The following is a 12,982-nucleotide window of genomic DNA, read 5'->3' on the forward strand; positions in this document are numbered from 1 at the left end:
GCACAGTCCTAGTCCTGCTAGACCTGTCCGCAGCCTTCGACACCGTCGACCACAGCATTATGGTCAACCGGCTGCGCAATCTGGTAGGGTTGTCAGGGTCCGTGCTGAAGTGGTTTGCCTCATACTCGGAGGAGAGGACCTTTAGTGTGTTGGCTGGCCATAAACTATCGAAAACAGCAGCCTTACAGTATGGTGTCCCACAAGGTTCTGTTTTGGGGCCACTGCTGTTTCAGTTGTATGTCCTTCCCCTCGGCCAGATGATTCAGGGCTTTAGGGATATTTCCTACCACCCGTTTGCGGACGACTTACAACTGTACTGTTCCTTTAAGATTTCAGAAGTCCACAAACTGAACTCTTTATTTGACTGCCTGTCACAGGTGAAGAAGTGGCTTAATGGAAACCGTCTGCAACTAAACTCTGAAAAAACTGAGACACTTATTGTTGCCCCTGACAGTGCTGTTCCTGTTATCAGGAGCCTCCTTGGTGACTTGGGCTTAACGGCAAAAACAAGCCTTAGAAACCTTGGCGTTATTTTCGATGAAGGAATGTCTCTTGCTCAGCATGCAAGCAAGCTTGTGAAGAATTGCTTCTTTCAACTGCGAAATATCGCCAAACATAAAGAATTGGTGTCACAGAAAGAATTAGAGGAAATCATCCATACCTTGGTTGGACTACTGCAACAGCCTGTTCACTTGCCTGGGTAAGAAGGAGCTAAATCGGTTGCAGTATGTCCAGAACTCTGCTGCGAGGCTTCTGACCCGCACCAACAGGAGAGCCCACATCACGCCTATCTTGGAATCCCTCCACTGGCTCCCTGTTGCCTCCAGAATTAATTTTAAAATCTTGGTCTTCACTTTCAGAGCACTACATGGTCAGGCTCCTGATTACATTGCTGACTTGATTCAGCCCTACACCTCAGCCCGCAGCCTCAGATCTTCAGGTCAGAACCTGTTGATGGTTCCTCGAACCTGCTTTAAAACTCGAGGAGACCGATCTTTTAAAGCCATAGCGCCTTGTCTCTGGAACAAACTCCATCTGTCCCTGCGATCCGTGGACTCTGTTGAGATGTTCAAAAAGCAACTGAAGACTCTACTTTTTAAACAGGCTTTTCATGGCCAATAATTTTTTAGTACTGAGTGTGTATTTTTACTGTATATTTTTATTGTTTTACCTTGTAAAGCGCTTTGTGACCCCTGTCTGCGAAAAGCGCTATATAAATAAAGTTTACTTACTTACTTACTAAGAAAGAAATGATTGTTCTTGGTCCAGTGAGACATCGGCATCAATTTGACCAGCTAATGTTTAGCCTAGGTTCGTGTGTCATACATCATACTGACAAAGTGAGGAACCTTGGGGTCATTTTTGATCCTACGTTGTCCTTTGACCTCCACATTAGAGATATTACGAGGACTGCTTTCTTCCACCTGCAAAATATAGCAAAGATTTGTCCCATCTTGTCGATGGCCGATGCTGAGACCCTGATTCATGCACTTGTCTCTTCTAGATTGGACTACTGCAATGTTCTATTTTCTGGTTTACTGCAGTCCAGTATTAGGGGTCTCCAATTGGTTCAAAATGCTGCTGCCAGACTTTTGACAGGAAGCAGAAAGTTTGACCACATTACACCCATGTTGGCATCTCTTCACTGGCTTCCTGTCCCTGTGAAATCAGATTTTAAGGGTCTGCTACTAGCCTATAAATTTATTCATGGACTGGCACCTCCCTACCTAGCTGACCTAATTAAACCTTACGTATGTATGTATGAATGAATAAATGATTTATTGTCATTACAACAAGTGCAACAAAAGTATCTTCACAGCCACTTACCTCAGAAATCCAGCAATTAATGCACATTTATTACTGGTTGAACGTAATAATGGCACACATCAGAATTAAAACCACACATATACATTTGATTTGTTTATGTACGCTCAACTTTGAAGCTGTCCGTCATCCAAATAGAGGCAAAGCCAGTGTAGGCCACAGCAGAGTCCCGCGCAGCCGAGCTTGGGGGGGGGGCTGCAGCCACGTGGCCTCCTGGAGTGACAGAGCAGAGGCTGGGGTGGGGATGCGACCGCCCTCGCCGGAGTCTCAAGCTAAATTTGGGACTCCGGCCCAAACCGGAGTACCGGCCTGGGCTCTGCGTTCTCAGGGTGCAGGACTACTTTGTAAATAAAAAGTCTGTGGGTCACAGAGCTTTTTCTTATTGTGCCCATGTTCTGTGGAATGATCTCCCTGCATCATTAAAACAGTCAGATTCTGTAGAGACTTTCAAGTCCAGACTTAAGATGCACTTATTTTCCCTTTTGTATGGCTAGCATACTGGCATAGTATGTTACTATGTTTTTTACTCTTTTAATTAATTTTATTAGGAAACGGAGCGGGCCGCGGCCTCAATTTTATCTAAATTCTGGGTCTTTTAGTGAAGCTTAGGGCTAGTGGCCGTCGATCACCTTAGTATTTCTTCTGTTTTTCTTGTTGCTTAATGCTGACAAATTATACTGTATTTGTTGTCTTTCTGATGCCTGATTCTGTTTTTTTTCTCTCTGTTTGAGGTGCGGCTCCATTCAGAGATGGAAGTGGGTGTCTGTTTCTGAAACCTCCTGTTCTCTGCACCGGCAACATTTCCTGTATATTTGTTTTGCAAATTGTATTGTCAACTGGGTTGGTAGCATGGGCCAAGCAGAGGGTCACCCCTTTGAGTCTGGTCTGCTTGAGGTTTCTTCCTCAGTATGATCGGAAGGAGTTTTTGCTTACCACTGTCTCCTGTGTTAGTTCTCTGGGGGTTAGTAAGGTTAGACCTTACTTGTGTGAAGTGCCTTGAGGCAACTTTGGTGTGATTTGGTGCTACATAAATGAAAATAAATCAAAATTGAAAAATAATTAAAGTAATAAGAAATATATTTCTCATTTTCTTCGTGTCAAATCACAAACAGCAGAGATCAGAGAGTCAACGCGTTCTGTGGCCACAGAACTGTGAACGGGAGCAGCTGGAAACAGTGTCTCTGCTCCGCTCTGAGCCGAAAAAAAAAGAAAGTCCTCCAGAGATCCTTCTGTATCTGTATCTGAACATACATTCAGAAATGTAGTTTATTTTACAGTTGAAAGGCTTCGTATTTCCAAAAAGCTCCGAGTTTGAAAACAGCAGACGCACAAGAGAGTGAGAGAGCGGAGGAGGAGGGGTAGAGAGGAGGAGGGGCACAGTGTCAGTGAAAGAGGAACGTGAAAAACTGACTCAAAGTTTTAATATAATTCTTGCATCTTGCAATCTAAACCCACCCAAAATGAGTTAAAATAAGGTTTGCCAAGAATGTTTTAGTTGCATAAAACCCTATAGCTTCAGAGGGCCGCAGATCCAGGGGCTCCCCCGAAGCTTTGAGCCACAATCGCATAATTTACCCAGCACTAAAATAGTCCCAGCTAGAACCCTGGTCACAACCCATGTGTGTTGTTTAAGAACTAGGGATAGGTATTAATAAGATTTTATAGATATCGATGCCATTATCGATTCCGCTTGTCGATCTGGTTCCTTATCAATTCCCTTATCAATACCTCTTGTGAATTTTCTGTGTACTAAAAGTAGGCTTTACAGGTTTTCTATGTCAACACAACATTTTAAATTGGTCACTGGATCCTTGATCTCTGGACATAAATTAAAATAAATAAAATGTGTAGTTTTTGTCAAAAACATTTCCTTTCAGACATTCTGGCATGAATGTGTCTCCGTACCTCTGAGCTGAGCTCAGCCGGCTGCTGCACGTCAGCGCAGGACGTCTCATTTTGGAAGGAAAAACGTTTAGATCGATTGCAGTTTGTTTGTATTACAATGTTTGGAAAGAGGCATCATTTGATTTAAATGGCATTTCGCTTTGAATTTATTAATTCCAACTGGACTCTATCATTCTAACTTGACTCTGCAAGCGTTTGGAGCTGTGTGAACAGAACGGTGGGTGATTCCCCTTTCTTTCTCCCTATAAAACAGGAGTCCCAGTTAGTGACTTTAATCCGCACAAAAGTCACTCACAATTGACATATTCTTGGCTAAAAGTGGTGAAAAACAAAAATACCCCCCAACACCTCCCTCACAAAAATGTTTGAATTCTAGAACCCCTGAAATGCAATCTGGGACTATTCCAGACAATAAACTGCAGTGCGTGCAGCATCCATTTTGGTGAGAAAAACAAACAAACAAACAAAAAAAAAAACAACTTTCGTTATTCAAATTTATTCCAGTAGTACAGTCAGCTGCCCAGTTCTGGATCACCTTTTTTAAAGTCCCGCTATACGGAGCCATAATGCAACTGAATGTCCTTTAATTGTGTATTGTTGTATTGGGTATTTGGATGTTATCTAGCTGAAGAAGTCAGGATGGGGTAGCCCTTCTACTTAAAGTGTGAAGCCACATTATGTGTGGTGCAAATATTTGCCGGTTCTGGATCACAACACTCTGCGTCACTTTTGGGGCATTCCTGGCATCTGGCTAGAGCCCTTCTAATGCAGAATGATACACACTGTGCCCGAGAATGTGTTTTGAACACAAAATTATATAAATTATACTCATTAAATGAGAATTTACTTAGTTTCGCAAGGCACTGTTATACGTTTTTATGAGCAAAAAATGAAGTGTGGAGGTGAGAATTCTCCCGAATTAAAAAGTAAAAGCCCCACATTCATGCCCATTCGTGATGTTGTGATGACCCCCAAAGTCCACATGGCTCACAAGTACTGACACGAGGCTGCTGCTTCAATGATCCACAACCGGTAAATTTTCACATCAGAGATAAATGCGTGCAGCAATTAAACAGCAAGACATAACACACTGACATTTTCTACCCAAGTAAGTAAGTATTTTCCCACTCTAGAACCAAAAACACTGAATAGCTAACTCACCTTTGCTACGTTTTAGAGATCGTTACTTTAAAACTTGCAGGAATGAGTGAGAAAAAGCGCGTACACCGCAGACACCAGGATGTTTTGATTCCTCTGCTGATCACAAGGACGGCTGGATCCGGTCGGGCTTGTGGTTGTTTGCAGACAAACATCAATCTTTCCATTGGTACCACGTATTAGCTTATTCGTGCTGATTACGAGAAACGGCGGCGCAAATACTACAGCAGTGATCCGGAACCGGCAATGATCCATAACTGGGCAAGTGACTGTATTCTGCTCTTACTAGGATGCAGCAGTTTTCTAGCTTGGCAGATAGTTCTGGACGAAATCACTGAAGAAATTAACAAATTGAAAATATGGTCTGACCGAAACAAATTGTCATTAAACTTAAATAAGCATCGGTCCCGTTTTTAAGTTATAAAATACATCTATCAACTGTTTCAGAAGACCATAACAGGTCGGTTTAACATAAAAAAGGTAAATATTACTCACAGACATATGCTCATTAGGATTTTAGTGGGGAAAATTAAGATAAAGCAAAAGAAAACTGTGAATCAACGGCAGCAAATCCAGTGATGCCGGTAACGCGTTACTTAGTAACGCGTTACTCTAATCTGACCACTTTTTTTAGTAACGAGTAATCTAATGCGTTAATCTTTCCAAATCAGTAATCAGATTAAAGTTACTTCTCCATGTCACTGTGCGTTACTATTATTTTTCATTGTGGGTCGATAGCAGCATTAAACTTGTGGGCAGGAGGTCGGGGTTCGACTGAACTGCCCACTTTCAGCGAGCTGTGAGCTTTTCATCCACGGTTTTTTGCAGCTGCTCGACTCGTCCTCACCTCTTAAAGCGCGGTGATCAGCACACCTGCACTGAGCTTTACAAAGACATTTTTATACTTTTTTTCCTCCTTTATTTAGAATTCTGAGCTGAGCCGCTCTGTATCTGGTCGTTAAAAACAGCTGATCCTCCGCGATGTGTCAACAACTAGCACTATGTTCCACTCAAATGCACCTAAACTCTCTTTCTGAGGACCATATGATGTGAAAACGCAATAAAACTTTCTTACCTGTAAATCTGGTCATGTTTTCTGCATAAATAAATGTTATCCATTCTTTGTGCTCAAACGCCACAGCAGGGGCGAATCCAGATGGAATGGGGGCGTGGGGCAAGGATGTGCCCCCCCTCACAACACCCCTAGATTAAAGGTCCAGTTTTGAAGCCGTTTTTACTACAGCTACTAATATTGCTTAAAATAATAATAATTTCGACAAGTAAAATGTTTAGAGAGAATTTAAATGTTAGAAAAATGTTAGAATTTAATAGTTACATTTATAAACAATGTAGGTTTGAAATTGCAAGTTTTACTGTTACAGTGCTGTCAACAGTTAAATATGAGGTCAAGAGAGAGGTCTTTATTTGACTTTTTATAAAACAAGTATTTATTTTCATTGAAGTCAAGAAAGGGTGACTATAAAGTGAGTTTTGGCAAAACAGGTATCATTGTCATGTTGAGGTGGCAGAGGGTTGTTGTCGGCAGCTGGGGAAAGTAACTAAAAAAGTAACTAGTAATCTAACTTAGTTACTTTTACAATTGAGTAATCAGTAAAGTAACTAAGTTACTTTTTCAAGGAGTAATCAGTAATTGGATTACTTTTTCAAAGTAACTGTGGCAACACTAAGCAAATCGAAGCACTGCTTCGATCTGTGAATCACTGCTTCGATCTGTGAATCACTGCTTCGATTGGTTCAAGTTTCAAAGCAAAGCCACGCTGCAGAAAAGTTGATTACAGACCCGCTGCAGGGTCTGTAATCAATGTAAAGAAATCATTTTCCTGGCAAACACCCCCAAAAACAATGGCGACTCTGAAGGACCAATAAGGGAATCGTTAAGCAAAAAGGTTATTGATGTCGGTGGATCGAACTATTTCTTAACGATACCCGAAAGGAACCGGTTCTCGATACCCATCCCTATTAAGAACATTGACTCTGTCTTAGATATTGCACAGAATGTATGTTTGGACGTCTCCCCAGATACGTGCAACAAGTTTGCCGGCTTTTTTATGCAGAAAGTTGACCATATTAGGGCTTCTATCTTAGTTCCTGTTTCTGACCCTTCAGCCTTGGTTTCTTGTCCTGTTTACCCAGTTTGAATCTGTGACCTTTTAATTTTTAGAGGATATAGTAGGGCACATCAAATCTGGGTCTTTTTATGATCCTGTCTCCCCACGATTTTTTAAAGAAATTTTGTTTTGTATCGGGCAGCCGATGCTGGCAATTTTAAATCATAGTTTGTCTTCCAGGGTGGTTCCGTAAAGTCTTTTTACAGTTACACTACATTTTTTATGTACTGACATAGAAAAATGTCTGTTTTATGATGTTGTTTTCAGCTGTGTTAAATTTTCTAAAATAACTTTTTCTTGTCAATAAGCTTTTCTGAAGCTGCTTAACCAGAACAATATTCCATGCAAAGAATAACTGAGGTTTTATATTTGCACTGTGACAGTGTTTCACATTCGATCAAATTTCTTTTTTTCTTTTTTTTCATTTTTGGCCTGTGTCACGCCCGCCGGGTGCCAGGCACCCGAAGTGTTTGGACTCAAAATGCAAACTCTCGGACTACTGGATGTAGAAGTACTCATGGTCTTTAATTCAGGCTCTGGTTCGGTACACAGGTGATCAGTCGGCAAGGCAGAACACAAACAGGGTCAGGCAAAAACGCAGTCATGGGCAAGCAGGGTTCAAAGGCACGAGCAGACACAGACATCATGGGCAAGGCAAAAGGCGCAGTCAAAAAACACAAAGCAGGATCTGGATACACTGCTTTTAAACTCATAAAACTGAAGTTATTGTACTTGGCCCCACAAATCTTAGAAACATGGTGTCTAACCAGATCCTTACTCTGGATGGCATTACCCTGACCTCTAGTAATACTGTGAGAAATCTTGGAGTCATTTTTGATCAGGATATGTCATTCAATGCGCATATTAAACAAATATGTAGGACTGCTTTTTTGCATTTGCGCAATATCTCTAAAATTAGAAAGGTCTTGTCTCAAGAGTGATGCTGAAAAACTAATTCATGCATTTATTTCCTCTAGGCTGGACTACTGTAATTCATTATTATCAGGTTGTCCTAAAAGTTCCCTGAAAAGCCTTCAGTTAATTCAAAATGCTGCAGCTAGAGTACTGACAGGGACTAGAAGGAGAGAGCATATCTCACTCATATTGGCCTCTCTTCATTGGCTTCCTGTTAATTCTAGAATAGAATTTAAAATTCTTCTTCTTACTTATAAGGTTTTGAATAATCAGGTCCCATCTTATCTTAGGGACCTCATAGTACCATATCACCCCAATAGAGCGCTTCGCTCTCAGACTGCAAGCTTACTTGTAGTTCCTAGGGTTTGTAAGAGTAGAATGGGAGGCAGAGCCTTCAGCTTTCAGGCTCCTCTCCTGTGGAACCAGCTCCCAATTCAGATCAGGGAGACAGACACCCTCTCTACTTTTAAGATTAGGCTTAAAACTTTCCTTTTTGCTAAAGCTTATAGTTAGGGCTGGATCAGGTGACCCTGAACCATCCCTTAGTTATGCTGCTATAGACTTAGACTGCTGGGGGGTTCCCATGATGCACTGAGTGTTTCTTTCTCTTTTTGCTCTGTATGCACCACTCTGCATTTAATCATTAGTGATTGATCTCTGCTCCCCTCCACAGCATGTCTTTTTCCTGGTTCTCTCCCTCAGCCCCAACCAGTCCCAGCAGAAGACTGCCCCTCCCTGAGCCTGGTTCTGCTGGAGGTTTCTTCCTGTTAAGAGTGAGTTTTTCCTTCCCACTGTTGCCAAGTGCTTGCTCACAGGGGGTCGTTTTGACCGTTGGGGTTTTTCCGTAATTATTGTATGGCCTTGCCTTACAATATAAAGCGCCTTGGGGCAACTGTTTGTTGTGATTTGGCGCTATATAAATAAACAAATTGATTGATTGATACACGGCAAAAACAGGACTAGACAAAGTGCTGGTGAGTGTACAAAGACAACAAACGAGCAAGGGTGTGGTGGCTGGATGGAGATTAAATAAGACAGGAGTTAACTAAGTGCATGTGAGGAACAATCAAGAAGGGGGCGTGGCTAGTGAACGAAGATACTTCATAGTGCAAGACAGTGAGGGAGGACAACACAAGGTGGAGTGAAGAAAAGACAAAGATATGTGAACAGGTGCACAGAGCGTGAGTGAAAGAAGACAAAGCAGACAGAGTTAAAGTGAGAGAAAAACATGACAGGTGCAGGATGTGAAGTGAACATAAATAACTGGGCGTGAGACATGTTAAGTGAACATAAATAACTGGGCGTGAGACATGTTAAGTGAACATAAATAACTGGGTGTGAGACAAGGACATGAAAGCAGGTGCAGGATGTGAAGTGGGAACAAGAGGCAAAAACAAAACTGAGCTACAACTGAATCATATTTCCGTGAACAGGAATCAGACATGAACAAGAGACTAGACTAAACATGAACTGGTGAGACAGACTTAATCAGGACAGAAAAGCAGACCGGAGATAAACTAGATAAAACTGCTCAGAGAATAATAAGAAATTAAACACCATGACAGAACTAATACTGGAACAGCAGACATAAACTCTAAGTAGAAAAGAAACAAAACCAGACAAAGTGCAAACAGAAATGAGAACAGCATAAATGAGCAAATGATAACTAAATGATCAACTATGAAAACACAGATTAATAGAAAGGAATTGAGACATGATCAGAATATAAATGTAACAAGGAAAGTGACAAAGCAAAATTAGAACGTAGAATAAACACATGATGAAAGTAACAAAAACAGAACTGAGAAAAACCATATGATGAAAATAATATGACTAGTGAATAGTAACAAGAACAAAGTGACAAGAAAAACATGACAGAATAAATCATGATGAAACTAAATAGTAATAAATCAAAGCTGACCGGAAACCATGAAAAGAGGAAAATCAAGGGCTTAGCGCCCTGACCGGGCCCAGTCCCTGACAGCCTGTGTGAGATGCTGTTGAGACACAGTTCTGCTGTTTTGTCCTCAGTGTGAACATGTTAATTCTGGGTTTGGGGTCACATGCAAAGAGAAAGTGTCCAGATTTGAATCTGCTCTTTGGGATGTTAGAGCACAGACCGACTAGAGAGCCCTGATTAGAGAGAACGGCGTCAACTCAGAACATGGCGCTATTTCGGTTCGAACTGCGCTGAACTACTGAATGAACCTTTAATGTTTTCAACATTTTTTTTAAAATCATTTAACCACAAACAGCAACACATCCAGGTACAGGTGCTATCAAAATCCCACTTTGCTCAAATCAGCGAGTGTCAGAGCTGAACTTTAATTTGTACCTCTGTTAGTTTTTGATGGAAATACATTGTGATCAGATGGGACATATCATCCAATGTGAGCGAAAAATCCGTTATATACGGTGTTTATTACATTGAAAACAATACAAAATCTTTGGGACTTTTTTTTGACTGGTGACTGAATATCTGGTTTACACGATGATGGTTTAGGTGAGTTTTACTGTACATCGGACTGAACAATAAATTTACCTCTCATGGCTTTGACGATGAAGTTGCTTCAATCCCACACAGCTGACTTTAGTATCCCAAATGTTTCTTCTGTTGGGATCTGAAGGGAATCTGTACATCTTGAGGCCCTTGTTGTGTCTATTTGTGCCTCCAAATGCACAACAACCCGGCAATTTCAGTGAATAAATAAATAAAATAGCTGGATTTACATGCAGACACATTAACAGCCAACGCTATTTTGAGCCCAAGATGGCATCATTGAGTCATGTGACCGTTTCTTTTTTTTTTTTTTTTTGACTCGTCATGTTGCCATTCTCTCTCCCAAGGCACAGTAGTTCAGACTTGCACAAGGAATGTTGGGAAGCAGTGACACCCAATGAGAGTAGAGAGGCAGCATGATGTCACTGGCTGGTCTCTCTGTGGCTCCTCATCCAATATGAAGGAAAACACCCCAATACTGCTATATTTATGTATAAATCTAACGTGTTTCTCACAAATGATGTAAAAGCTAGCGAGAGATAAAAACTTCTAAAACTGAACACGCTGTTTTTGAAACCCGATTAACACCTCTGGAGTCATGTACAGACATCTCACGGACGTCAGCGTGCACATGCATCACACACGGTCAGGGTAGCTTCTTTTAAAAGCTCATGCACACGCAGACAGACGCACACACAGACACACACGCACAGAGACACACACACAGACACACCCTCCTGCAGACAGCCTTAAAAAGAAAAGAAAATATTCCTTGTGGATTTCCCCCAGATAAATATGTTCTCTTTGAAAAGCTCAGCCAGCTGCAGCAATGAGAAGCTGGATGTCCAGCAACTTCCTTCTTTTAAACTCTCGATACTCGATAGGCTGGAGAATCATTTTGGGATTACTGGAAGTGCCCTTGCATGGTTGATATCATACCTGACCAATCGTTCTCACTGTGTTTTGTACAGTAACACTACCTCTAACCTTAGTGACATGAAATTTGGGGTTCCACAGGGGTCCCTCTTAGGCCCCTTGCTTTTCTCCCTTTATATAGCACCCCTGCTATGCTGATGATACTCAATTATACATGCTGATAACTGCTGGTAATCTCACTCACATAAAATCCTTAGATGATTGCCTTGCATCAGTGAGAAGTTGGATGTCTAGTAACTTCCTACTTTTAAACTCTGATAAGACTGAAATGATGGCTCTTGGTCCAGTGAGACATCAGCATCAATTTGACCAGTTAACGCTTAGCCTAGGCTCGTGTGTCATACATCACACTGACAAAGTGAGGAACCTTGGGGTAATTTTGATCCTACGTTGTCCTTTTACCTCCACATTAGAGATATTACGAGGACTTGCTTTCTTCCACCTGTGAAATATAGCAAAGATTCGTCCCATCTTATCTATGGCTGATGTTGAGACCCTGATTCATGCATTTGTCTCATCTAGATTGGACTACTGCAATGTTCTATTTTCTGGTTTACCGCAGTCCAGCATTAGGGGTCTCCAACTGGTTCAAAATGCTGCTGCCAGAGTTTTGACACGAAGCAGAAAGTTTGACCACATTGCACCCATTTTGGCGTCTCCTCACTGGCTTCCTGTCCTTGTGAGATCAGATTTTAAGGTTCTGCTACTAGTCTATAAAATTCTTCATGGACTGGCACCTCCCTATCTAGCTGACCTAATTAAATCCTACGTACCGGCCCGAGCTTTGCATTCTCAAAGTGCAGGACTACTTAGTGTCCCTAGGGTGAATAAAAAGTCTGCGGGTCACAGAGCTTTCTCTTACTATGCCCCTGTTGTGTAGAATGATCTCCCTGCTAGGGCTGGGTACCGAACTTCGGTTCTTTTGTGGCACCAACCAAAATGCTTCGGAAGTACCGAGTATGGAAACATGCCTCATCTTTCGGTGTCAAGTTTCGGTACCCAGAGGTTAATCACATGCAAGAAGAGCGGTCTCGCAGCTGTCCTGCTCTCAGCATTCAAGTCCACCTGTGGATGTTACAGAACACGAGCAGCCTGATTCAAAATCTCCACCACTGGACAACTACAACTTAACTTGTCCGGTGGTGGAGATTTTGAATCAACTTAACTTCAACTACAACTTAATAAGTGCATCATTTTGAAGCAATGAAGCACTGTTCCGACCCGCTGCTTCGGTTCTTTGTTTCACTGCCTTTCAGAAGCAGCAAATCCGCTTCTTAACCCCTCTCAGAGCCATTAAAATATGTCAATCGTGAGTCACTTTTGTGAGGATTAGGGTTAGGGCTCTGCGTTCTGAAGGTGCAGGACTACATAGTGTCCCTAGGGTGAATAAAAAGTCTGTGGGTCACAGAGCTTTCTCTTATTGTGCCCCTGTTCTGTGGAATGATCTCCCTGCATCAATAAACGAGTCAGATTCTGTAGAGACTTTCAAGTCCAGACTTAAGACGCACTTATTTTCCCTGTTTTATCGTTACAATATTATGTTATGTGTTTTTTATTCTTTTTACTCTTTTATGGTTTTGCACTTTTATTATGTTTTACATCTTTTAATTCATTT

At 41.6% G+C, this 12,982-nt stretch overlaps 1 protein-coding gene and 1 long non-coding RNA gene across 4 annotated transcripts in view; one reads left to right on the forward strand and one right to left on the reverse strand.

Moving 5' to 3' along the window:
* Window positions 1-12,982, reverse strand: part of rnf130 (ring finger protein 130) — a 41,391-nt gene that overhangs the window by 15,624 nt on the left and 12,785 nt on the right. The gene's annotated exons all lie outside the window — the stretch shown is intronic.
* On the forward strand, window positions 1,718-12,822 carry LOC117520894. The gene is made up of 2 exons (XR_004563806.1): window positions 1,718-1,755; window positions 12,701-12,822. It is a non-coding gene; the product is annotated as an uncharacterized LOC117520894 (long non-coding RNA).

Source organism: Thalassophryne amazonica, chromosome 11 (assembly GCF_902500255.1).
Source record: "Thalassophryne amazonica chromosome 11, fThaAma1.1, whole genome shotgun sequence".
NCBI classification, from domain to species: Eukaryota; Metazoa; Chordata; class Actinopteri; order Batrachoidiformes; family Batrachoididae; genus Thalassophryne; species Thalassophryne amazonica.